At 51.1% G+C, this 23,185-nt stretch overlaps 1 long non-coding RNA gene across 1 annotated transcript; it reads right to left on the reverse strand.

Annotated features, from left to right (window-relative positions):
- Positions 1-676: 676 nt before the first annotated feature.
- On the reverse strand, positions 677-5,580 carry LOC111530904. The gene is made up of 2 exons (XR_002728043.1): positions 5,234-5,580; positions 677-982 (listed from the first exon to the last, which is right to left on the reverse strand). It is a non-coding gene; the product is annotated as an uncharacterized LOC111530904 (long non-coding RNA).
- Positions 5,581-23,185: the final 17,605 nt, after the last annotated feature.

Genomic DNA, 23,185 nt, shown 5'->3' on the forward strand with positions numbered 1-23,185 from the left:
CCAACACCAGGGACCCCTTTCTGCTTTATGGAAGCTCCCTCCACAGAGAATCCCATTGAATATTCATAGGAAGCCAGTGAGGTCTCTGTGGCCCCCACTGGCCTGACAAGGACAAAGAGGCCCTGGAGGGCATGGAGCCCACCTGGAGTCACAAAGCCAGAGACTGCAACGATCCCAAGAGCAAAGCTGGCACAACAGGCTGTACCCTTTTACCGGAGGGTCACTGCCGTGCAGGAGAGCAGAGCGGTGTGGGCTGTGTGAGATTTCCTAGAGGTGCCTCTCGACATGGCCCTGCCAGCACCTTTGTTTGGTGGTTTAATCATCACCGTGGAATGGCTCCAAGTCTGAAGGGCTTTTTGAGCCTTTCTCCTGTTTTTCTTGCAGTGAGAACTCTGAATGAGGGACAGAGGAGAAGCAGATGCCAGATCCCCAAGAAGCACTCCAAGCCCTCTGGCAGTGGAGTTCCGAGAAGAAAGGAAAGAAGAAAGAACAGGGCGCAGTTTCCAGGTTCTGCCTGCCCCTCCTACCCCAGCACTTCCCTCCCGCCCTGAAGTCCTTCCAGAGGAGAGGCTATGAAACCTGTGGTCCCCGTCTGAGGTAGACCGGGCAGGAAGCACGCATGTTTTGTTGCAAAGTGGAATGTGCTAGTGTGCCGTCTGCTCAACCCAGTGTCTTCTGCTTTGATTTCATTTTCATTTTTTTAAGAAGAAAATAAAAATCTCAAGGACTAAGTTCTCATACTGTAATTCCTGGAAATCATTCTGGAGTCAAATACTTTTGTCTGTTAAGAAAAAAAAATAAAATGTAGAGATTTCCTGCAGCTCCGGGAGTGTCGCCAGCAGACAGGGGTTTCAGGCTCCCCCTGCCAGAACTTCTGAGCAACGTGGCAGCTGCCGGGACCGGGCCTCCGAGTGCAGAGAGCAGGCGTTGCCAGGAGCGGACTCAGACAGCAGAGGCCCCTCACTGACCCTCTCTGGGGCCGCTGCAAAAGATGAAGAAAAGCATAGGCTTCAACAATGCAAAACGAAGTAAACTTGAATTCTGATGAGGGGCAGTTACAATGGCAGCCTAGAAGCCGAGTGTGGTTTACAACACTCCAAACCCCATGTCAGCCTTTAGCGATTGTTCTGCTGACCATCTTGCTAAAGGATGGCTTGGGTTTTTCCCTGTGTCGACTTCCCAGGGTGACAGATTATTCGGCAGTGTCACCATTTTGTAGATGTATTCGGGATTTCCAGTCATAAGCCATGGATGATGTTGAGGACCCTTTATTCCTGGCGGGTGCCCATAAGAGTCTGCAAACTGTATCCAAAAGGGCACAGGCACCCCTGAACTTTCCAGGCTGTCTGGGCACAGGGCTCATTAGACCTGTTAAAGCTGTCAAAGCATCTCTGACACATCCTTAGCCTGTGTTTGAAAACCTGCTGAGACGGGAGACTGCCCTCTACCAGAAACAGTGCATTCCATCCACTGGGAGGGACACAAGGCCAATCCAGGCTTCAAAGAGAGAGGTTCACCATATTCCAATAGTGACTACTGGGGATTTAGGGTTGGATCACCTTACCAGAGCTTGGAAGCTGCTTAGAAGTTAACATTAATTTTATTTTTCTTTAAAATAAAAGTCTAGCAGAAGGGCCAGGATTTGGGCAACTCGGTCCTTCACGAAAAGGATAACATGGATCAGCCACACTCCACATCCCCTGAGTTAAATGTAGGAACAGCTCTGACATCTGACTTAAGAATGAGTTCCTTGCATGATATTAAGGCAGATCCGCAGATCCACGTAGATTAATCACCTTCACTTTCAGCTAGTAGCAGGACCCAATGAGGTAGCTGATGAGGAAGAGCCCCCGAGACGAGGCCTAGCGTGGGGCCATGGCCTTGGGATCCGGGCAACACCCCAGTGGTTCTGTGCTGCCAGCAGGCCCTGCTGCATCGCCAGGCTGGAGCCTTGACTGTCAGCAGATGAGGCCACGGGTCGGGGTATCTCTCCCACCAGAACGGCATCGTGGGGGTGCTCACGATCCCCTGGTCCCACTTCGGCATGACCGGTGCCAGCTCCCTGGGGGGCCATTGACTGTTTTCACACAAGTCAGTGAAGCCTCCCACAATGCACGATGTCCTTAACAAATACAACACAGCCCGCTGCTATTGCCTCTTCCTTCACTACCTTCCACAACTGCTTGTTGGAGAGGAGGAGCCTCTAGCTGCACTTGGCCACAGAGGTTTTTGTAAGAACAGCCCACGGATTCATTTCCACAGGAGAACACATCCCAGCCCAACTCCAAGGAAAGGGCAGTTTTGAGAAGAATATGCTTGTGTTCTTGGACACAGCCCAGCAAATCCCTGACTTTAAAAAATGTGTAAGAAACAGAAATATAACATTGACTAAACATGCTCGCCAAGACACACTTTCCTTGTGGCGAGACCCTTCCTTCTCCTCCCTGCCTGGGGGCTAGCAGGCTGGGAGCCCCAGCAGCAGAGCTCACGCATCGTGATTGCAGGAACTGAGACTGGGCAGCCATTCGGAAGGGCGGGCAAAGAAAAGTGGAAAGAGACATTGGTCTCATGCTGCAAAATGAGTTACAAATAGTGAATCGTCAGCAATGCTGTCTCCACATGGACTGGAATTTGGACCTGCTGCTGTGATGGGCAGCTTTGACCCAATGAGGACCATGCCCGGAAGGATGTCAGAGCAGCAGGGACCTAGGTGGGGTGACCTGGTGGAATGGAGACACCTGCCGGCTCAGCAGCCACAGCAGCAACTGCTTTTCATGGGACAGCGATGTGGCAAGAATTCCCCACGGGTTCCGGGTTCCGGGGGAGCCTGTGTTGCTGGACCCTTTGCCACACCACCGCTCCTGGCCCAGGGGAACAAGAATTGGCCGAGTTCCAGGCCCTGCATGTGACAGGAGCTTCCCCCGCCTCTCATGCGATCCTCGCGGCAGGCTAATGCGCAGGCCTTTCTGTTTTCCAGATTTTACCATTGAGAGGCGAAAGCCATGTTTTCAAATGTCAGAATAGAAAGGAAGAGGCGGGATGCAAATCTAGCCCCGGCTGGCGCTGAAGCTGGTGCAGGTGCATCTGCAGGGCGCCACTGACAAGGGCAGGGAGGGCACTGCTGTGTTTCGTGGCAGGGAACCCCCACCTCGATGCTCACATCACCCAGGTCATCTGGCTTTGAGGATATCCCTTCCTTCAAACCCAGGTCATCTGAACAGTGTGGCCTGAATCCCAGGTTGGGAGTGAGTCATTCATCATCCAAACTGATTAGAGAACCTGAGGGAGGGACCTTCAAGTCAGGGATAGAGGAGAAGAACGGGCTTTGTCTTCTGGAGCTGCCATAACAAAATGCAGAAGACTGGGCGGTTTTAACCACACAAGGGCCTCTGGACCCAGCACAGGCAGCTGGAAGCTGGGGGTCGAGTTGTGGGCAGGGCTGGTTCCTGGGGAAGGATCCCCTCCCGGCTGCAGACGGCCTCCCCTGGCTGCGTGCCCGCCTGGCTTTCCTCGACGCTCGCTCACCCTGGTGCCTCTTCGACTTCTTAGAAGGACCCGCAGCAGATGAGGGCTCCGGCCTGGTGACCTCACTCACCCCCGGCACGTGCTGAAAGGTGATCTCCAGATGCAGTCACCGGGGATTAGGGCTTCAGCCCCAGAACCGGGGCGGGCGTTGGGGCCTCATCCCCGGAACTGGGGCGGGCGTTCGGGCCTCAGCACCGGAACCAGGGCGGATGCAATTGAGCTCGCAGCAAATGTTGTCTTCGGGATTCCCCATCTTCCCCACTGACCCTGTGAGGCTCATTGTGAGGGGAAGGGCGTTCCATTCCTGCTAAAGCCATAAACTGGAGATCCTAAGAAATCGTGGGACCACCCAGTGCTGATTTGGAGGCGTCCCTGTCTGCACCATCTCTCCCGAAGCCTGGCCTCAGGCCCCCAGCCTGGCACCGGGTCCTCCAGCCACCTCGGCTCCACTGCAGAGCTGCCTTATCCTCAGCACAGCCCCCATCAGCTCAGCATCTGCACCCGCACTTTGGTGACCTCCTCCTGTCCTCCCCACTCACCCTCTGGGAAAGCAGCTCCTACAGTCTATTGGCCCTGCTGCCAGCTCTAACCCACTGATCCTGTCACTGTTTTGGGGTCAGTCCCCCATCCTCCAGGTGTCCAATCTCCCCACCTAACCGTATGTGAATTCCATGACAAATCATTTTTAACACCACCTTACCTGCAATCTCACCATTTGTGAATTTCTGTTTATTGAACTTGCTTGGCTAAATCTGATTCTCTGCCATCTCTGTGTGCAATTACACAACTGGTCATCACTGGTAAAAAGCTCAGAACCACCCACAGAGACAGTCCAGCAGGCCGCATCATGCCCCCAGCCAGCCTCCTGCATCTCCCTCCCTGTCTCCTGCCCATCTCCTGGCTAACACTGGTGCCTTCTCCCTCTCCTTAACCTGCACCAGCTCGGGCCTCACCCTCATGCTGAGCTCCAACCTTGCTCTCTCCTGGTCCCTGGCAAGGTGGGGGTGATCTAGAGGAAGTCCCACTCTCGTCCCCGTGCCCTGTCCACGGGTGCCCCGGCCCCTGTACCCAGGACCCTGCCTTCCACACCGGGGACCAGGACACACATCCCCGCCCTGCAGAGCCAATTCGTGGCCTGGCCTGCCCGCCACCCACCCCCTACTACCCCCTGCAGCTTTCCGCCAACACAGCTCTGCTCACTCCTCAACTTCACTGTTTTTCTCCTGGATTTTTCCCATCAGCAAACACACATGCTGTTATTTGTCCCATTTTAAAACACAATCAAAATGAAACAGAGTACTTTGTACTGCACTTTCTGCCAGCCACCATCATCAAGCTCCTGCCTGCGCAGCTGCCCCCACGGCCAGGGCCTCCTTCACATTCTCGCCACCCCAAATGCGGGTACCGCGGCGCCAAACCTGCTCTTCCCACTGTTGTCAACAACCCCAGCCTGGCCGAATCCAGTGATTCATTTCTGTCTTAATCTCTCCTGGCCTTTAGGCAGCGTTTAATGTGTGCGACCCCTTCCTCCTTCTGTCTGCAGCCTTCCTCGGGATCCACGCAGCACCCTCTCTCCCATCTCCCTCTCGGGAGCACGTCTCCAGCCCCCCACCTGCCCTCTCTATGCTCAGGGCATCCCCGCTCCAGGTGTCACCCTCTGACGTGTCGTGCCGTCCGCCCCTCACTCACCGTATCTATGCTTTATTACCTGCCTTGGCTTGTACAGTGTCAGCTTCACAAGGGGTGCTTCCAAGGTCTTATTTTCAATTGATCAATTCTAAGGATGTGGAGCGAGGCATGTACCGGAGGGAGCTGGGCACACGCAGGCTTGTTGTTAGATGGAGAAGAGGCAGTGTCCCCTGCATGCCTGGCTGGTCCCCATCTCCAGGCCCTGTGCCAACCGCTTCTCCTCTTATCCTCTGACGGAGCCAGCCCACCCACCACATGGACGCGGGTGTTGTCTGTGGACCAACGTCAGTGTTTTGTTGGTTTTTCTTATTGTTTGGCACCAGCAGTACATAGACCCATAGACCTGGTTGTTCTCCTCGGCCCAGAGGGCCTGGGGCTGGGGCACCGCCCTGGGGAGGTCCTGCCTCAGGCCATGCAGTTCCCAGGCTCCTTTCTGGGAGGGGCTGGTTCTCACAAAGGGGGAAAATCATGAAATGGCAAACCTGAGTCATGGCAGCACAGACGACAGCCCCTGAAGGCATAAGCAGGAAAGGCATAACGCTTTCCAAAAGAGAAAATGAGATGGACTTTACTGACTCATGACTGAGTTCTGAGATCACTGGCACTTGCACATGTGCGTCCATGCTGTTGTGAGTCACGGAGGAAAATGGAAGAACCAAATGACCAAGTGGCAGGGTCTGTATCTCTCACTGCAGGACAGGCTGCCCTGAGGAGATGCTGCCCAGGCCTGGGTGCTCTGGGCCAAAGGCCTGACCCTCACAGGGCTGTATCCTATGGATAAGATGTGGCACTGGACTGCTCATTGACAGGTAGAAACTGCACTGAGAGGTGGGAACTGCTGGCCAAGGGTGGGAACTGCCTGCTGAGGGGTGGAAACTGCCTCTTGAGGGGTGGAAAATGCTGGCCGGGAGATGGGAACTGCTGGCTGAGGGGTAGGAACTGCTGGCTGGGGGTGGGAACTGCTGGCCGAGGGGTGAGAACTACTGGCCGGGAGTGGGAACTGCTGGCTGGGGGTGGGAACTGCTGGCCAAGGGGTGGGAACTGCCTGCTGAGGGGTGGGAACTGCTGGTCGGGGGGTGGGAACTGCTGGCGGGGGGGTGGGAACTGCTGGCTGGGGGGTGGGAACTGCCTGCTGAGGGGTGGAAACTGCCCACTGAGAAGCAGGAACTGGGTTGAGTGCTCAGTTTTCCTGTTTTGCTGGTATCTCCAGAGGCATCAGGACCCAGCTGCCTTTGGAGAAGCTGTATTTACCCAGCCAAGAACGCTGCCTCCAGAAACAGAAGTGGCCCTGGCCAGAAGTGGGGTCTGCCTTTTTAATATATTGTGTTGTTTAAATCAGCAATCCCCAACCTTTATGGTATCAGGGACCAGTTTCATGGAAGACAATTTTTCCATCAACTGGCAGTGGGGGCAGTGGGGGCAGTGTGGGGTGATTTCTTGATGATTCAAGTGCATTACATTAATTAATTAATTTGTTCATTTGTTTTTGAGAAGGAGCTTTGTTCCTGTTGCCCAGGCTGGAGTGCAGTGTCACGATCTCGGCTCACTACAACCTCTGCCTTCCGGGTTCAGGAGATTCTCCTGCCTCAGCCTCACGAGCAGCTGGGACTACAGGTACCTGCCACCACACCTGGATAATTTTTGTATTTTTAGTAGGCACAATGTTTCACCATATATTGGCCAGGCTGTTCTCAAACTCCTGAACTCAGGCAATCTACCCGCCTCCCAAAGTGCTGGGATTACAGGCATGAGCCACCTCGCCCAGCCCAAGTGCATTATATTTATTGTGCACTTTATTTCTATTATTATTACACTGTAATATGTAATGAAATAATGATAGAGCTCACCATCATATAGAGTCAGCGGGAGCCCTGAGCTTGTTTTCCTGCAATGAGATGGTCTCATCTGAAGGTGATGAGCGACAGTGACATATCATCCAGCCTTAGATTCTCATGAGGAGCATGTAACCTAGATCCCTCACATGCACAGTTCACAATAGGGTTTGAGCTCCTGTGAGAATCTGATGCTGCCACTGATCTGACAGGAAGTGGAGCTCAAGGGGTAACTTGAACCATGGGGAGCGGCTATAAACAGGAGGCAGAGCTCAGGGGGTAATGGGAGCCATGGGGAGCGGCTGTCAATACAAGTGAAGCTTTGATCACCTGCTGCTCACCGCCTGCTCTGCGGCCTGGTTCCTCACAAGCTACGGACCGGTACTAGTCATGCTCCTGGGATTGGGAACCCCTGGTTTAAATCATGAGGGAAATCTTAGTTTAAATCTTTATTTTTAAAAAAATACCAAAAATGAATTATCTGCTTATGATGGCCTTATATTAACAGAAATGAGTAGTGCTCACATTTTGGAAGTAAGCATTCTGAGTTATGCTGATGATGATGATTTACTTTTCCATGTTATATATACACAGGTGGTATGAGTTCAGCAGTCACTTGCATATTATCAGCACATGTTAACTTAGCAGGATTCTAGAACTTTTTTCTCTCACAGAATTAGAAGTACCTTTTCCAATATTCATGCCATGAAGAGTTTGTGGGTGAGTTCTGATCTGCCCCTCTCAAATCTGCCTACATATGGGGCCGTCCATGGTGATGGGGTGGACAGCTGGGCTCTGCAACCTGCCAGCATTTTTCTGCTGTGCCCGGAGGCAGTGCTCAGGCTGGCCAAAGATCTGTGGGTGCTGAATGCAGCTGTCCCCATTGTGAGCTCCCTTTTTGTCACCAAAGCCCCTCCTCTTGGTTGATTCTGTTAGGTGTGGGGTGTATCCACAATTTCTTAGGTTAATGCTTAAGAGATAGAGACAGACTCAATCCAGGTCCAGTGGAATGCCTTCGGTAGTGGGACTGTACCCAAAGTCCACAGAAGATAAATTTTGTATAAAATGAGCCAGGTTTACTTTGCATGTTTCCAACTGTAGAATGAAATTTAGGGGGCTGAAGAGTCAGAGTGTCTTACTTTACTTGTGTCTTTGGATATAAATGTTTTTCTTTTAAAACTCCTGACTGCATATTCCTTGTTTGTGTGTGGCTTTTAGTCCTAGACTGTAAAGGTTGCCAAGTCTGCCTCCTGGGAACTGACTCCTCTACGCAGATGCTCCCCTTGCTCTGACACAGCACTGGTGGGTCAAAACCTCCTCCCGCATTTCATCCTTGAATTATGCAGGAACTTGCATTGAGGCCATTGAAAGGGTGATGGCTTAGCGTGCACAAGAGCCTGGCCACCGTGTGTTAGGGACCAAACCCCTGTGGCCCCCAAAGGGAGTCATCATCACCCACCTTGCCAGGCACTGTCTGGTGAAGCCCCCGACATCTCTTCTGAGTCTGTGGGCTGTGGGGATGCTCTCCATGGCATGGAAAGCCTTTCACAGTCAGCGTGAGAATGGAATCAGTGTAAAACTGAAATCTGTCTTCTCCTTATCCACTGAGCGTGTCAGCTCTCCCGCCAGATCGATATAAAACTGAAATCCGGCCAGGCGCAGTGGCTCAAGCCTGTAATCCCAGCACTTTGGGAGGGCGAGACGGGCGGATCACTAGGTCAGGAGATCGAGACCATCCTAGCTAACACAGCGAAACCCCATCTCTACTAAAAAATACAGAAAACTAGCCAGGCGAGGTGGCGGGCGCCTATGGCCCCAGCTACCTGGGAGGCTGAGGCAGGAGAATGGCATAAATCCGGGAGGCAGAGCTTGCAGTGAGCTGAGATCCAGCCACTGCACTCCAGCCTGGGTGACAGAGCGAGACTCAGTCTCAAAAAAATAAATAAATAAAACTGAAATCCTTCTTCTTATCCACTGAGCTTGTCGGCTTCCCTGCCCGCAGCAAGTGTGCTGTTTTCAGTGGCTCCAGCACGCATCGCTGCGATCATGCTCTAGCAGTGTCTTCATCACAGAGCATTTCCCTGTGTGCTGTGGCTTTGCCACCAGAATATCTCATGCACACACTGTCCTGGGTAGGCCTTAGAGCTACGTCTGGGCAGCAAAGAGCTTGAAATTGTGCCTACAAACCTGCTTCTGTCTCCCTATGAATTTGAATAGGGGAGGTTTGGAGATCATGAAGATGAGCCCTTAGCGACATAGAGACGACGATTCCCTTTTCCTGTTACCAGGTATCCTCTTAGCCAGCAACTTGAGTAGCGGGTGCATCTAGGTGCCTTGTCTCCTGGTCTATCTCTAGAGCTTTCTGCTTTGCCTGGCTTTAGACAACTTGCTTTCTGGCCATGCTCTGTAAGGGATAGAGTGATTGATCTGCAGTTTCCAAGGTGACAGTGACTTTGAGAAGATCCCTGCATTGCACACACCACAGGATTTTCCCGTAAGGCAGAAACACCTCTGCCTCTGTTCAGGTGGTGGGCTGGTGCAGACGGCAGGTGAGTCCCATAAGAAAGGTGAAAAACGGGGACAGTGAGAGAGTTCTTGGTGGACGTATTTTTGTTTGTGACTTTGCCTCCTATAAGATGTTAGAGAAGAAAATAGTGCCAGAATGGTGAAGTAGGGGAAGAGAACAGATAATCCCTGGATTGGAGCTCTAGCATCTAGCTGATTGGTCAGGAAGACTGCAGAGGTTTCCAGGTTGGATTATCCATTTCAGTTCATCACAACAAGGCCCAGGAATCAGAAAGAGGGCTGCAATAAGCAGAAACAGCCTTACTCTGGACATCTCAGGGGCCTGAGCATGAGGGCTGGGTCCAGGGAGGACAGGGCAAATGATGGCAGGACTGCAGCCTAGCCCAGCCACAGCTCACGGATGCGCTTCCAGGCAGGGCGGCAGAGCGCCTAGCAATGCTTCCTGAGAGCGCACCGCGGACATTACCTCATGCAGACGTGCTCGTTCCCTTCTAGAAAGACACGCGCCTGGGGTGCCATCCTCTCTCGGCATCCCTTGATGATGGAACTGCTGTGAGACCGTGGAGTGGCTTGTCCCAGGCCACACACTGGATGGAGGCTGAGCTCCACGGCGGCCCCAGTAGGCGGGCTTCCTAAGAGCAGCGTGGAATCCCTGGGCATGCACCGTGCCCGGCCCCGGGCTCCCTGACATGAGGCAATGGCTGGGCGCACTGTGCGGCCACCGACTTCACTCCTCAACTGTGCACGCGAGTGTGGGGGTCGAAGCGACATTGATGTGTGGCGTCTCAGTGCAGTACCGGCACACAGGCAGCCCTCAGCAGACAGGGAATGGGGATGATGGTGGAGTCACCCCGGGAGTGCAACCCCATCTCAGCAGGGCTGAAAAGCAGGAGGGCCAGGATTTGGGCAGCTCCGTCCTTCAGGAAAAGGATGATGTCGATTAGCCACGCTCCACATCCCCAGAGGTAAATCTAGGAATAGTTCTGACACCTGACTTAGGAGTGTGTTTCCCTGCATGATATTAAGGCGGATCCACAGATCCATGTAGATTAATCCTCTTCACTTTCAGCTAGTAGCAGGGCCGGACGAGGTAGCTGATGAGGAAGAGCACCAGAGAGGAGGCCCAGTGTGGAGCGGTGGCCTTGGGATCCGGGCCACACCCCAGCGGTTCTGTGCCGCCAGCAGGCCCTGCTGCATCTCCGAGCTGGAGCCTTGACTGTCAGCAGATGAGGCCACGGTGTGGGGTTGGGGTGTCTCTCCCACCACAATGGCATCATGGGGTGCTCACTATCCCCGGGTCCCGCTTCAGTATGGCTGGCACTGGCTCCCCGTGGGGCCATTGAAGAACTCCCAGACTTCCTGGTCTTGCCAGGGAGACCACCCGTGCCAGGGAGACCGCCCAGCCTCAGGCTGATTCTCAGGTGGCTGCTTCTCTACACTTAGGACATGGCTTTTCCCAAGCCCTTTCCCAGCTGCCTGTCATTTTTCTTCCCAGCTTTCCCTTCTGAAGGGAGCTCGGCTTCACTCCATGGCTTTCCAGCCACGTCATAAGCATTTCCTGGTCTGACCCAGGAACTGATAAAAGGCTCTGGATGGGGCGGCCTGGATGCTCCAGGGACTGCATTATCTCCACGGGTGGCAGGGCGCCTGCAGGCACCCAGCCTTGCACGGGGCAGGCGGTGTTCTGAGGGTGCAACCCTGTTCCCGCAGGGCCCTAAGCAGCGTCAAAATTGAGCCTACCTCCACACAAAATTTGAACAAACTAGAAATCATAAGGAGGTGAATAATGATATGTTACCATAGGCAAGTAGAAAATTGAAAGTTTAAGCAAAAACTAAGTCCAAAGCAACAGGCGCGCCAGGACAGAGAGCCCACAGTGAAACTGCTGTGTGCGCCCAGGGCAGCGACGGCGCCAGGCAGGCGCGGGTCCGGCTGCAAGGGACTTGCCTGCTGACCCAGGGCCGCAGGGAGCTCTGCTTATCAGAAGAATATTTGAAAAGCGGTCTATTAAAAGGAATGCTTAAGTGAATTATAAAAGTCTGAGAAAGGAAATGGGAGAACCAAGATATCTAAATGTTCTCAAAACTATTATTAGCTGGGCAAAAATGTCGAAATCCGGGGCACTGAGGGTGGTGAGTGCAATTTTGCTTGCACCATTGACAAAGTGTACCTTGAATTTATCAAAATTTTGTCATCATCTAGTCTTAAATAAAGGGTAAGCAAACAATGCTAAACAAAATAAGGAGAGAGAGAAAAGGGTGGACAATTCTCACAGGAATTTCCACTGGGGCTGCATTCCCAGGACGCTGGCGGGGAAAGCTCAGCCCACTGAGGACAATAGCCTATCTCTACAGCGTACTGGCTGGCCGGCGTCTACCGAGTGGATCATTAGGCCTGTCTCCCAGAGACAGCAAAAATGTCCAGAAGTAAGTACACTTCCCTGGGCTGGAAAGCACTTTCCCTGTAGATTCTGGTGGCCTGCGGCTCTCAGATGGGGAGACATGCGCTCTCCAGACCCCCACAGACCCCCACAGACCCCCAGAGCACGGTGGAGGGTGGGGGCTGAGTCCTGAGAGACGTTTTACCAAACACCACTGAATGCAGCTTTTTCTCTGCCTTGAGAAAAATAAAACACCTAATCATTTAATTTTAAATTAAAAAGCTGCCTCTTCAAACTTTGTTGAAAAATACAGAATGTGCCACCATTCTGCAGTTCCATGTCATGGACGGAAAAAGTACGGGGAAAGGGAGGGGAGGAATTTGTAAAAGGTTAATGGAAAAGGCAAGAAGAGAGCTGGCCAAGAAAGAGAGAGGGAGAACCAGAGAGACGGGACGTGGGGAGGAGAGAAAAGCGTGCAGATGAGGAGAGAGCTCGGGGGGAAGGGGACACAGACCACTGGGAGCATCCCTTTCAGAGAAGTGCTGCGGACAGGCCTGTGCAGCCTGGACGGGAGTGACTTGATGATGTGATGGGTGGATTTCCCGGTGAACGTTCCACCTCTTTCAAGTCACAGCCATCTTCAGTCCCCGCTCACCATGACAGAGTCGCAGCCACACCCGGGACAGAACCTGGGCTCTGGGCAGCAGGTAACAGGAGGATATTCTACCTAGGGCTGAAACAAGCCAAGTCCAGCCCCCGCTGCTCTGTGGCTGGTAAGTGTGAGGATGCTGTGTGACAGGTGTCACAGGTCACTAAGAGAACACTGTGGGCACACGGGGAATGTCTTTATGGCACTGTCTGGAAGCAGGCTGCGTCTCAGCAGCTCCAGAGCTCCAGAGGTTACAGGGGCTGGTTTTCATGAACACAAGAAGTGTTAGAGACAGGAGACGCAGGGGAGCACATAGAACCTGGTTCGGATTGAGTTTAAACACATCTGCACACACTTGGGTGTGTGTGTCCCAGCGCATGTCAGCCCTGCGTGCCTGCACCTGGCTTCCCTGCCCACCTCCCCTCCTGCCCCACAGTCCACACTGTCCCACACCTGCTGTGTCCGGAAAGCCTCACTGAACATGCTCCCGTGTCCGCCACTCTCGGAGGACTGAGAAAACAGTGGTGAGGGGCCAGTCCCCAAATTCAGGTGCTCCCAGCGCAACCGAATCCGGGACAACTGACCGAGGGCTGGCACTCAGCCTGAGGAAGCGAGTGTTCCTTTGACTCGTAGTAAGAACTGCTCAGAGGCCAGTGTGCTCTGGGTCAGGTCCCCCTGGCACCTCCAGGCAAGTCTTTCTAATTTGGCTCCTGAACACGCTCCAGCTCCCACCTTGAGGCCTGCCCTTGCCCTTCCCTCCCCACCACTGCTCTTCCTGCCCTCCTCCCTTACCCTTCCCTCCCCCATTGCTCTTCCCGCCCTCCTCTGTCCACTCCCTCTCAAGGCCCGGCCCTCCCTGGTTCACCATCCTCCTCTCGTCCTCTCCTGGCTTCTCCCCAGAGCTTGGTGTTCACTCAGACGCCTTCTCCTTGCAGCCTCTGCCACGGCCCCGGCCACCTTCAGCCTCCAGCAAGTCACCACATTTGACTTTCTTCATGGAGTTTTTTACTTGTGAGATTTATCAACTGTACGTGCATGTTTGCCACATCCCCCCTCACTAGATTTCATCTACATGGGAACAGAGACCCCTCTGCTTTGCTCCCTGCTGTGACTGCAGAGCCTGAAGCGGCCCAGCTCGGGGAAGGCTCCATCTACAGACACCACTGGGTGCTGAATTTCCAGAGCGGTCAATGGTACGTGGGACTCCGTGGTGAGAACCGAAGATGTGTGAGGATGAGGGCGCTCGATCCCTGTCCTCTGTGATCTGCTGCGACAGAATCAACCTCTGCACGGTGCGCCCCGGTGAGCAGCCTGGGGGATGCACAGAGCCACACAGAAACACATGAACTAGGCGGCGGCAGCAGAGACAGAAACATCTCACAGTACACCAGGAGTGAAAGCTGAAAATACTTAGCATTTGACAAGGTTTCCAGTAATATATTCTTCTTTGAGCATCAAATGAGGGTCAAATACCTATTTCTGTGCTCCTGTTAAACAGACAGAATGGAAACACAGAGAGGTACAGAGATGTGATCCAGGTGGGGGCTGAGCAGGGGCTTCCTGCAGAGGTTTATACCCAGGCTCGTGGAGAAAACGCCCCTACAAGGGACCAAGCCAAGGACTCAAGCGAACGCAGGGAACAAGACAGCGTTTCCAGGCCAGCATGCGGGAGCCTCTTCAGCAGAATCGGGGGTTAGGAAGCTCGGTGACCTGAGGCAGGAAGGCGATGGAATGGGAACAGGGTCTTCCCATTTCAAGCAGGAAATGGAACCGGAACGGGGTCTTTCCATGTGGGAAATGCTGAGCCTGTGCTACCAACAGCCTCCAGGCTGAGATGTCTTGTGGGCAGCTGGGACAGGCAGCAGAGTTAAGAGGCAGTGGTTTAGGAGGTAACTGCCCTTGGACAGTTGTGGAAGCTTTTGATTTTATTATTTTATTATTAATTGAAAAAAATAGAAAATATAGAAAAAAATAGAATTGGACAGGAAGAATAAGTAGATGTTTAACAACAGAGCGTGCGGTGCAGCAGCACACTGAGAAAAGTAGACCAGAAAGGATAGGGAGCTTCAGGAGGTGACAACTTAGAAACGTGGGGGCCACTCCCAGGCCCGTCCTGCAAACGACAGATGACTCAAGGAGAGGCCGGGCTTGGTGGCTCATGCCTGCAATCCCAGTACTTTGGGAGGCAGAGGCGGATGAATCACTTGAGGTCAGGAGTTTGAGACCAGCCTGGCCAAAATGGCGAAATCCCATCTCTACTAAAAATACAAAAATTAGCCAGGCGTGGTGGTGGGCACCTGTAATCTCAGCTACTGGGAAGGCTTAGGCAGGAGAATCTCTTAAATCTGGGAGGTGGAGGTTGCAGTGAGTCGAGATCATGCCACTGCACTCCAGCCTGGGCAACAGAGCGAGACTCCATCTCAAATACAAAACAAAACAAAACAAAACAAAAAATGACGAGGAGACGGCTTCAGAAAACACTGCTGTGTTTGGTGACTGAGAAGTTACTCATATTCTTGGACAATACTTGCCAAATGTTAGTTTGCCTACAGGTCACGCAAACATCCTGCAGGTGGAGTCAGACTCCGAAGGTCTGGGAGGCACCGGGTTTGGGGTTTTTGAAAAAAGCTCCTGGGAGGCAAAGAGTTTTGGGGTTTGGGAGGCACTGGGTTTTGGGTTTTTTTTATATAAAAGCTTCCAGATGGCACTGATGCTGCCCGTCAGTGGTCTACACCTTGACAAGGCTGTAGAGACTGTGTTAGAAGGGCAGGGTGCACACCAGGTCCCGTAGCGAGGTAAGGGGTAAGCAGGTGTGAGGAGGCCGGGCAGACACATGGCCACCTTCTAGGAGTCTGAGAGTGGAGATGAGGACTACAGAAGCTTAAGGGCATTCCCTGTGGTACCATCCTCAGCAATTTGCTGAATTCCTCAGAGGCACAGTTTCTTCATCCGCCATGTGGGGCTAGAGTTCTCCCCCACAAATGAAGCAATGCACGCAGAAGTCTCTGCTGGCTTCAACAGCCAAGCAACTCTTAAATCCTCTCAGGAGTAAAATTTTATAAACAAGATATTTAAAACTAATTCAGTAGTTGGTCTTCACTGAATCCTCTTTATTTCCTCATTTATCCAAGGGGAGAACATGTTTTTGAAAGATTATAAAAGGTCACAGTGCAGTATTGAAAGCAAATGGCAAGATGATGTATTTTCAGGAGATTATAAAATAATTTGAGCTTTTAAAATATAAAGTATAGGCCTGAACCTAAAAGTGTAATTTGGCCAGACGGGGGGTTTGCCTACTCATCCCACATTTTGTAACATGAAACCAACCTCCCTCTCCATGTTTCCTTGCCCTCGTGGTACAGGCTGCCACACCTGCCTTGCACGGGCTGACTTCACAGCAGGAGAATGTGCCTCGTGGCCTCTGCAACAGGCCTCCAGGGCACAGCCTCCGGGAACACCAGGAGCTTGAGGCACAGCACTAACGGGCAACTCGAGATGCTCACCAGTCTGACATTGGGTGACCCCACAGACATCACGGCACCCACTTTCTTCCAAGTGACCCCTGGCAATTAATTTTTCCAGGACTCTTCTGTCCAAAATCAATACAAAGCAAAACCTTAAGTTAAAAAGTAAGACCTTTAACCTTAAAAGGCCCTTAAGCGTCTATTATACAAGTCTCCACTCCTAGAAGGCGACAGCCATCATCCGGCCTCCAGAGTTCCGCTGCGCTCCCCAAAGACAGGTGGGCTCTCCTCAAGCACATTTTTACTTCAGGAGCCACTGAAACTGGGGTGTAGACCACAGGATCCTCCGTGACCAGCCCCAAGCCCAAGCCTGCGATTCTGTCATCTGCAGTCACCTGCTGAGGTGAAGAGTGGGCCTCCATTTTGGTTGACTCACATTATGTCTCAGAGAACCATCTGGAACCCCCATCACCTTAATAATTCAGTGTTGTCTGATGCTGTGAAAGGTGAAAAAGACTTCAATTATCACTTCCAAATTGTGCTGGGGAATGACACAGATGTTCTCTCAGCAGCATGCACACCCTGTTAGAAGGGGGTATGGTTTTCACTTCCTGCTTATGCCCGGCAAACCCTGTGGCTTCCACTAAGCAGGGATGTCCTCTGAGCACACTGCCCCTCCCGATTCCTGCCCACTGCAGGCCTCGGTTTTCTCCACATCTTCTCCCTGGACAGTGGCAACCCTTGCAAAACCCCAGCTGCTCTAACATTAGGCCCAGCTCCTCCTCCATCCCAAGCATCTCTACCCAACCGTGGGATCTGTCCACACCTCCACATGCGGAGACCCACGTCTCCATGTCACCTGAGGGCGGGTGTGTTTAGAAGCTTCCGAATCTCCACTGCTGGAGACAGCGGGACATGGGCGTGTACATTTTGTGACTAACTCAAACACGGGCCTCCCCTTTTGGTTTTATGGATATAAAACACGTCCCTGCAGTCATCGGAGTGGAGCACTGGTAGCAGCCGGCCCTAGGTTGAGTGTTTGACCAGGAATAGCCACACACTTCTCTCAATTAACCCGTGAGGTTGGCATGTTGAGTAACTGGGGAGAAAATGGGGTAACAATGGTATGACTGAAGCCCACAGCCTGGGGCCTGGCATCTGGGTGTTAGTGGAGTTATTACTTGCATGACTTTAATCATTACAGAGGCTCCCTAAGGTCACAGAGCTGGCAGGGGCCCTGGTCCTGTCTCATCTCACTCCAGAGCCCCAGGTGAGTGCAAGGCAGAACCTCTATATTTCTGTCTCAGATTCTTCTCATTGCTTTGTTTTTCTCAAAATCTTTCATTTTATCAACGATGAATAATATAAATAGATTGTTTATTTTCTTTTTGTTGAAACTATCTGTATGGATTTTTTGTCTTTGGAGTTGTCATAAAACACCTGTGGTCAAATCCAGGCCCTTCCAGTTACCAGCAATGTGACCTTCTGCATGCTAATCACCTCCCTGGTGACTCAGTTTCCCCATCTGTAAAGGAAAAGCAATGGAAGTACTGGGGAGTTTAAATAACGTAAATGTTGCAGAACACTTTGTACACAGTCCGCCATCCAGTAGGTATTCTGCGAGGAAGCTACTTGTACTTTTTTGTTTCAAATTCTATTAGAATGTGTACACAACCAGAGCTCAGGGAAGAGAGGGGATAAAAGAACGTTCACAGATGCTGATTTTCTCATTCAGAACCAGGAGCCCTTAGTGTGACCCAAACCTGAACTGCTGGCTTTGAAAAGTTCCATCTTCTTCACATTTTTGTTAACATTTTGACAAACTTCAGAGCTGTATTTTAGGAGCTATTATTTCTTTTGTAACTGAAAATGTGTCTGAACTCTGACTGCTCTCCTTCCCTTATCGTCCAGTTCTCTGTTTTGTTGGTCAAATTCATTTAAAATTAAATTCTGTACTTCGTTATACTTTAGCGTTTATGGTATAATCACATTTTTAACTGTGCTTTTCCTTCTTTTATTCTTCCCCATTCATGGAGAGGTTTGTGATAACACTCATTGAACACTGGCATCAGCGATTTCTGGGTGGTACAATTGGGATGATTTAATTTTTCTTTCTTTATGGTTTTGAATTTTATCCCTAATTACAAAGTTATTAGTTTAATATTTAAATATGAAAACTTTAAAAATAAGTTTTCAAAATGAAGTCATCAGGATGTGGGGCCTGGTGGAGGCTGGGGTGACTGACACCCCCTGGTTGACGGTGGTGGGTGGGAATAAGGTGTGGGAAGATGGGCTTATTCCCAGGGGAGAGGGCGGTTTGGCATTGGCTTGAGATGGATCTGCCTGTGGGCATCCTGTGCCCACAACCACTCACCGTGCACAGCAGAGGCTGAAGAGAGGAGCTTGGTGCAAAGAGGCCAGCAGGGTACAAAGAAGAACCAAGTGCAGGGCACCAAGCCTGCACAGGGAAGAGCGAGTTGTCTGGGAGGCAGGAGGAGCTCTGTCCCTGGAGTCACGGGAGGTGCCCAGGTCTGAGAGGGAGCAGCAGGAATCTCTGCAGGGCATCCCCGAGCTCCAGTGAAGCCTCAGCCCCGTGTGGGCAGAAGTCGGGGGAACATCTGGAAAGCGTGACCAAGGGGATGCCTGCAGGAGCTGCCAGAAGCAGCATGGCAGGGACAGGGTCAGAGGGAGGAGGCTGAAGGGTCCAGGAGAGGTTTCAGAAGCAGGAGAGGCTGGAGCTTGCTTTTGCTGTGGGAGAGGACAAACTTCAGGAGAAAGGAACACACAGGACAAGGGGGTAATTGGAGGTGTCCCGTTGGGGGAAAGAGGCTTTGGGGTCACTGTGCTGGAGCAGGACAGGACAGGACAGGCCTCTGAGGGCCAAGAGGAGGGGGCTGGCAGGTGGGGATCTGTAGAGGGGTGCAGCGGGCTCTGAGAACCCACTTTGGCTGCTCCACCATTCAACACAGAGACTACCAGGGTGGCGGGCGGTGTTTCAACAAGAACTAAGTCTGGTGCCGAAGGCTCGGAAGAGCCCCTCAATCAAATCGGAGAGGAAGGGAATTGAGATGAAACAGCTTTGAAGGCACACAGGAAACGTGCAGTACCTGTCAGGCAAATGAGTTAATAAATACACAAATGGGTCAATGCCAATGGGAGATAGAAGTTGGACTTCTTACTAGTGGCTACTACAACAAGGATTTTTGATTTCACCTTTCTGGGTCTTGTTATTTTTGCGTAGTTTAGTCACTGTGGCATTCTATTACATACAACAGACGGTTACAGGCATTGTCTCCATAGAGAGCAAAATAAAACTCTAAGGCCAATACATCAATATCTGTTTAACAAAGATGAAAGAGCCTAAAGTCTAAATGGGAGACTTTGGGGCCCCTGCGGGCCAGTGGGAAAGAACAGGCTTCTTATTTGTAGGTGTCCGTGTGCTTCAGACACCCTGGCTTGTTTCTTGGTCAGCCCATTTTCTACCAAGCTTGAGACCGCTGTTCTGGGCCTGAAGCTGAAGGACTTTTCGTTTATTTCATTTATTTATTGGCTCTTTCTCTTCCTTGCCACGCAGGAGGATGAGTAGAAACAGAATGAGATACTTCAGAGCAACCTCGTGAGTTAAGAGCCTGTGAGCTTTCTCTGAGACGCTGGCTCCATCTTAATTTAATTAATGCAGAAATGAAGACTCAAACATTTGAGAATCTTTAAAACTCATATTTTAGCCAAAAGATTTATCTCACAGAAGATAATTTCCAACCCAGCCAAAAGCAGCAAATATTTGCTAGTTCCATAATGTTTTGTGTGAATATGATACTCGGCATACTTTCTGGTGTGTATTCGTCTCCAGGACATCTGTGCATGGCAGTTAGTCACGGAATTTAAGTTCAGTGTGGCATGCATCCTAGCGGGTGGGAAGCCAGAAAGTAAAATGTACAACCACCCCAAGAGAAATGCTTATAGCCAGCAAGCAAAACATGAGCTTTCATCATGCTCTAGGCAATTTCTAGGTGATTTTATCTTTAGATGGAGATTTCCTTTTTCTGATGTCTGCTGTTTCTTCAAAATTCACAGATTGCTCTTGATAAAGAGCAGTGAGTTACCCTACACAGAGATGGAAAGGGGCTTTGTAAATATGATGGTAATATACAATAAATTAAATGCATCTCTAAAGGCGGAAGTAAAATGCCTTGTCTTGTATCATAAATATCATTGGTACTGATACAACACAATATCTCTAACAGTATATGTCACAGTCTCATTCATTCATTTATTCAACAAACATTTATTAATCACCTACTGTATATCAGACTTCTTGATAGATACGGAGAAATTACCCTCTTAAAGCAAACCAAGACAAAACTACCAGACCCATGTAACTTGGAAATCAGTTATTTGGGTAGATTTTTGGTTTCTAAACAAGAATAAGTCCAAATGACCCTTCTTTACATTGTTGGTAAAGATTTAGCCAGAATCTAAAAATAGAAATTTGTCTGTAACTGATAGAAAATATAGACATTGGATTTCCACCTCTCACATAGGAAGAAATTATAGGAAGTCTTTGTTTCTGGAGGAAATGATCACTGCTTCCTAACACCCAGCAGTAATAACCAGCCTGGGTCAGGCCGGGCGCGGTGGCTCAAGCCTGTAATCCCAGCACTTTGGGAGGCTGAGACCGGTGGATCATGAGGTCAGGGGATCGAGACCATCCTGGCTAACACCGTGAAATCCCGTCTCTAGTAAAAAATACAAAAAACTAGCCAGGCGAGGTGGCGGGCGCCTGTAGTCCCAGCTACTCGGGAGGCTGAGGCAGGAGAATGGCGTAAACCCCAGAGGCGGAGCTTGCAGTGAGCTGAGATCCGGCCACTGCACTCCAGCCTGGGCAACAGAGCGAGACTCCGTCTCAAAAAAAAAAAAAGACCTGGGTCATACCCTCAGGCTGTCGCGTCCACAGAGCCGAGTGCTCCCAAGCATGAGACACAGGCCAGCAAAAGCCGTGTGGTCAACTTTAAATACCCAATAACAGAGGTTCCTTCTGTTTTGGTTTTGGTTTTTCATTCTCTTTTGGGGTCTCTTGTCCCAGGTAGATATTCTATGTCCTTCTGGTATACATTTTAATCTGACTTCCACTGAAGCAGGGACAGGACACGTCACCCCTTCAACTTGAAGGGCCTCCTGCCGAGAGGCCCTAGAGCCTGGTGGGTGCTGATGGCTGGCTCCCTGGGCAGAGAGGTTGGGGCTTAGCTACATCCGTTGCTGGCACTCGGTGGGGGAGCCTTGGGAAGGTTGTGGGTGAAAGTGGATTTTCCTCTCCCCTGTGCTGATGCCAGGGCAACAACAAATAAACGCACACTGCACAGGTCCTAATGCTTCAGTCCTATGAAATGCCCAGGGTGTGCCTTTGTCAACTGGATAAAAACGGCACATGCTTTCTGTTAGGACCTGTGTTAGTCTGTTTTCATGCTGCTGATAAAGACACAACCTGGGACCAGGAAGAAAAAGAGGTTTGACTGCACTTAACAGTTCCACACAGCTGGGGAGGGCTCCTAATCATGGCAGGAGGTGAAAGACACTTCTTACATGGCAGCGGCAAAAGAAAAACTAGGAAGAAGCAAAAGCGGAAACCCCTGATAAAACTGTCAGATCTCATGAGACTCATTCACTATAACGAGAACAGTATGGGGGAAACCGCCCCCATGGTTCAAATTCTCTCCCACCAGATCCCTCCCACAACATGTGGAAATTATGGGAGTTCAATTCAAGATGAGATTTGGGTGGGGACACAGCCAAACCATATCATTCTGCACCTGGCCCCTCCAAATCTCATGTCCTCACATTTCAAAACCAATCATGCCTTCCCAACAGTCAGTCCCCCAAAGTCTTAAGTCATTTTAACATTAATCCAAAATCCACCGTCCAAAGTCTCACATGAGACATGGCAAGTCCCTTCCACCTATGAGCCTGTAAAATCCAAAGCAAGCTAGTTCCTTCCTAGATACAGTTGGGGTAAATACAGCAGTTCCAAAGGGGAGAAATTGGCCAAAACAAAGGGGTTCAGGGCCCATGCAAATCTGAAATCCAGTGGGACAGTCAAATTTTAAAGTTCCAAAATGATCTTCTTTGACTCCAGGTCTCACATCCAGGTCACGCTGATGCAAGAGGTGGGTTCCCATGGTCTTGGGCAGCTCTGCCCCTGTGGCTCTGCAGGGTACAGTCTCCCTCTGGGCTGCTTTCATGGGCTAGCATTGAGTGACTGCGGCTTTTCCAGGCTCACGGTGCAGCTGTCAGTGGATCTACACTTCTGGGATCTGGAGGACTTTGGCCCTCTTCTCACAGCTCCACTAGGCAGTGCCCCAGTAGGGACTCTGTGTGGGGGCTCTGACCCCACATTTCCCTTCTGCACTGCCCTAGCAGAGGTTCTCCATGAGGGTCCCGCCCCTGCAGCAAACTTTTGCCTGGGCATCCAGGTGTTTCCATACATCTTCTGAAATCTAGGCAGAGGTTCCCAAACCTCAATTCTTGACTTCTGTGCACCTGCAGGCTCAACACCACATGGAAGCTGCCAAGTCTTGGGGCTTCCACCTCTGAAGCCACAGCCCGAGCTACACATTGGCCCCTTTTAGCCATGGCTGGAGCGGCTGGAACACAGGGCACCAAGACCCTAGGCTGCACACAGGTCAGGGCCCACAAAACTATTTTTTTCTCTTAGACCTCTGGGTGTCTGATGGAAGAGGCTGCCTCAAAGGTCTCTGATATGCCCTGGAGACATTTTTCCCACTGTCTTGGAGATTAACATTCAGCACCTGATTATTTATGCAAATATCACAGCTGGCTTTAATTTCTCCTCAGAAAATGGGTTTTTCTTTTCTATCACATTGTCAGGCTGCAAATTTTCTGGACTTTTATGCTCTGTTTCCTTTTTAAAACTGAATGCCTTTAAAAGCACCCAAGTCACCTCTTGAATGCTCTGCTGCTTAGAAATTTCTTCTCCCAGATACCCTACATCAGCTCTCTCAAGTTCAAAGTTCCAGAAATCTCTTAGGCAGGGGCAAGATGCCACCAGTCGCTTTGCTAAAACATAACAAAAGTCACCTTTGCTCCAGTTCCCAACAAGTTCCTC

This window comes from Piliocolobus tephrosceles, chromosome 5 (assembly GCF_002776525.5).
Source record: "Piliocolobus tephrosceles isolate RC106 chromosome 5, ASM277652v3, whole genome shotgun sequence".
NCBI lineage: Eukaryota > Metazoa > Chordata > Mammalia > Primates > Cercopithecidae > Piliocolobus > Piliocolobus tephrosceles.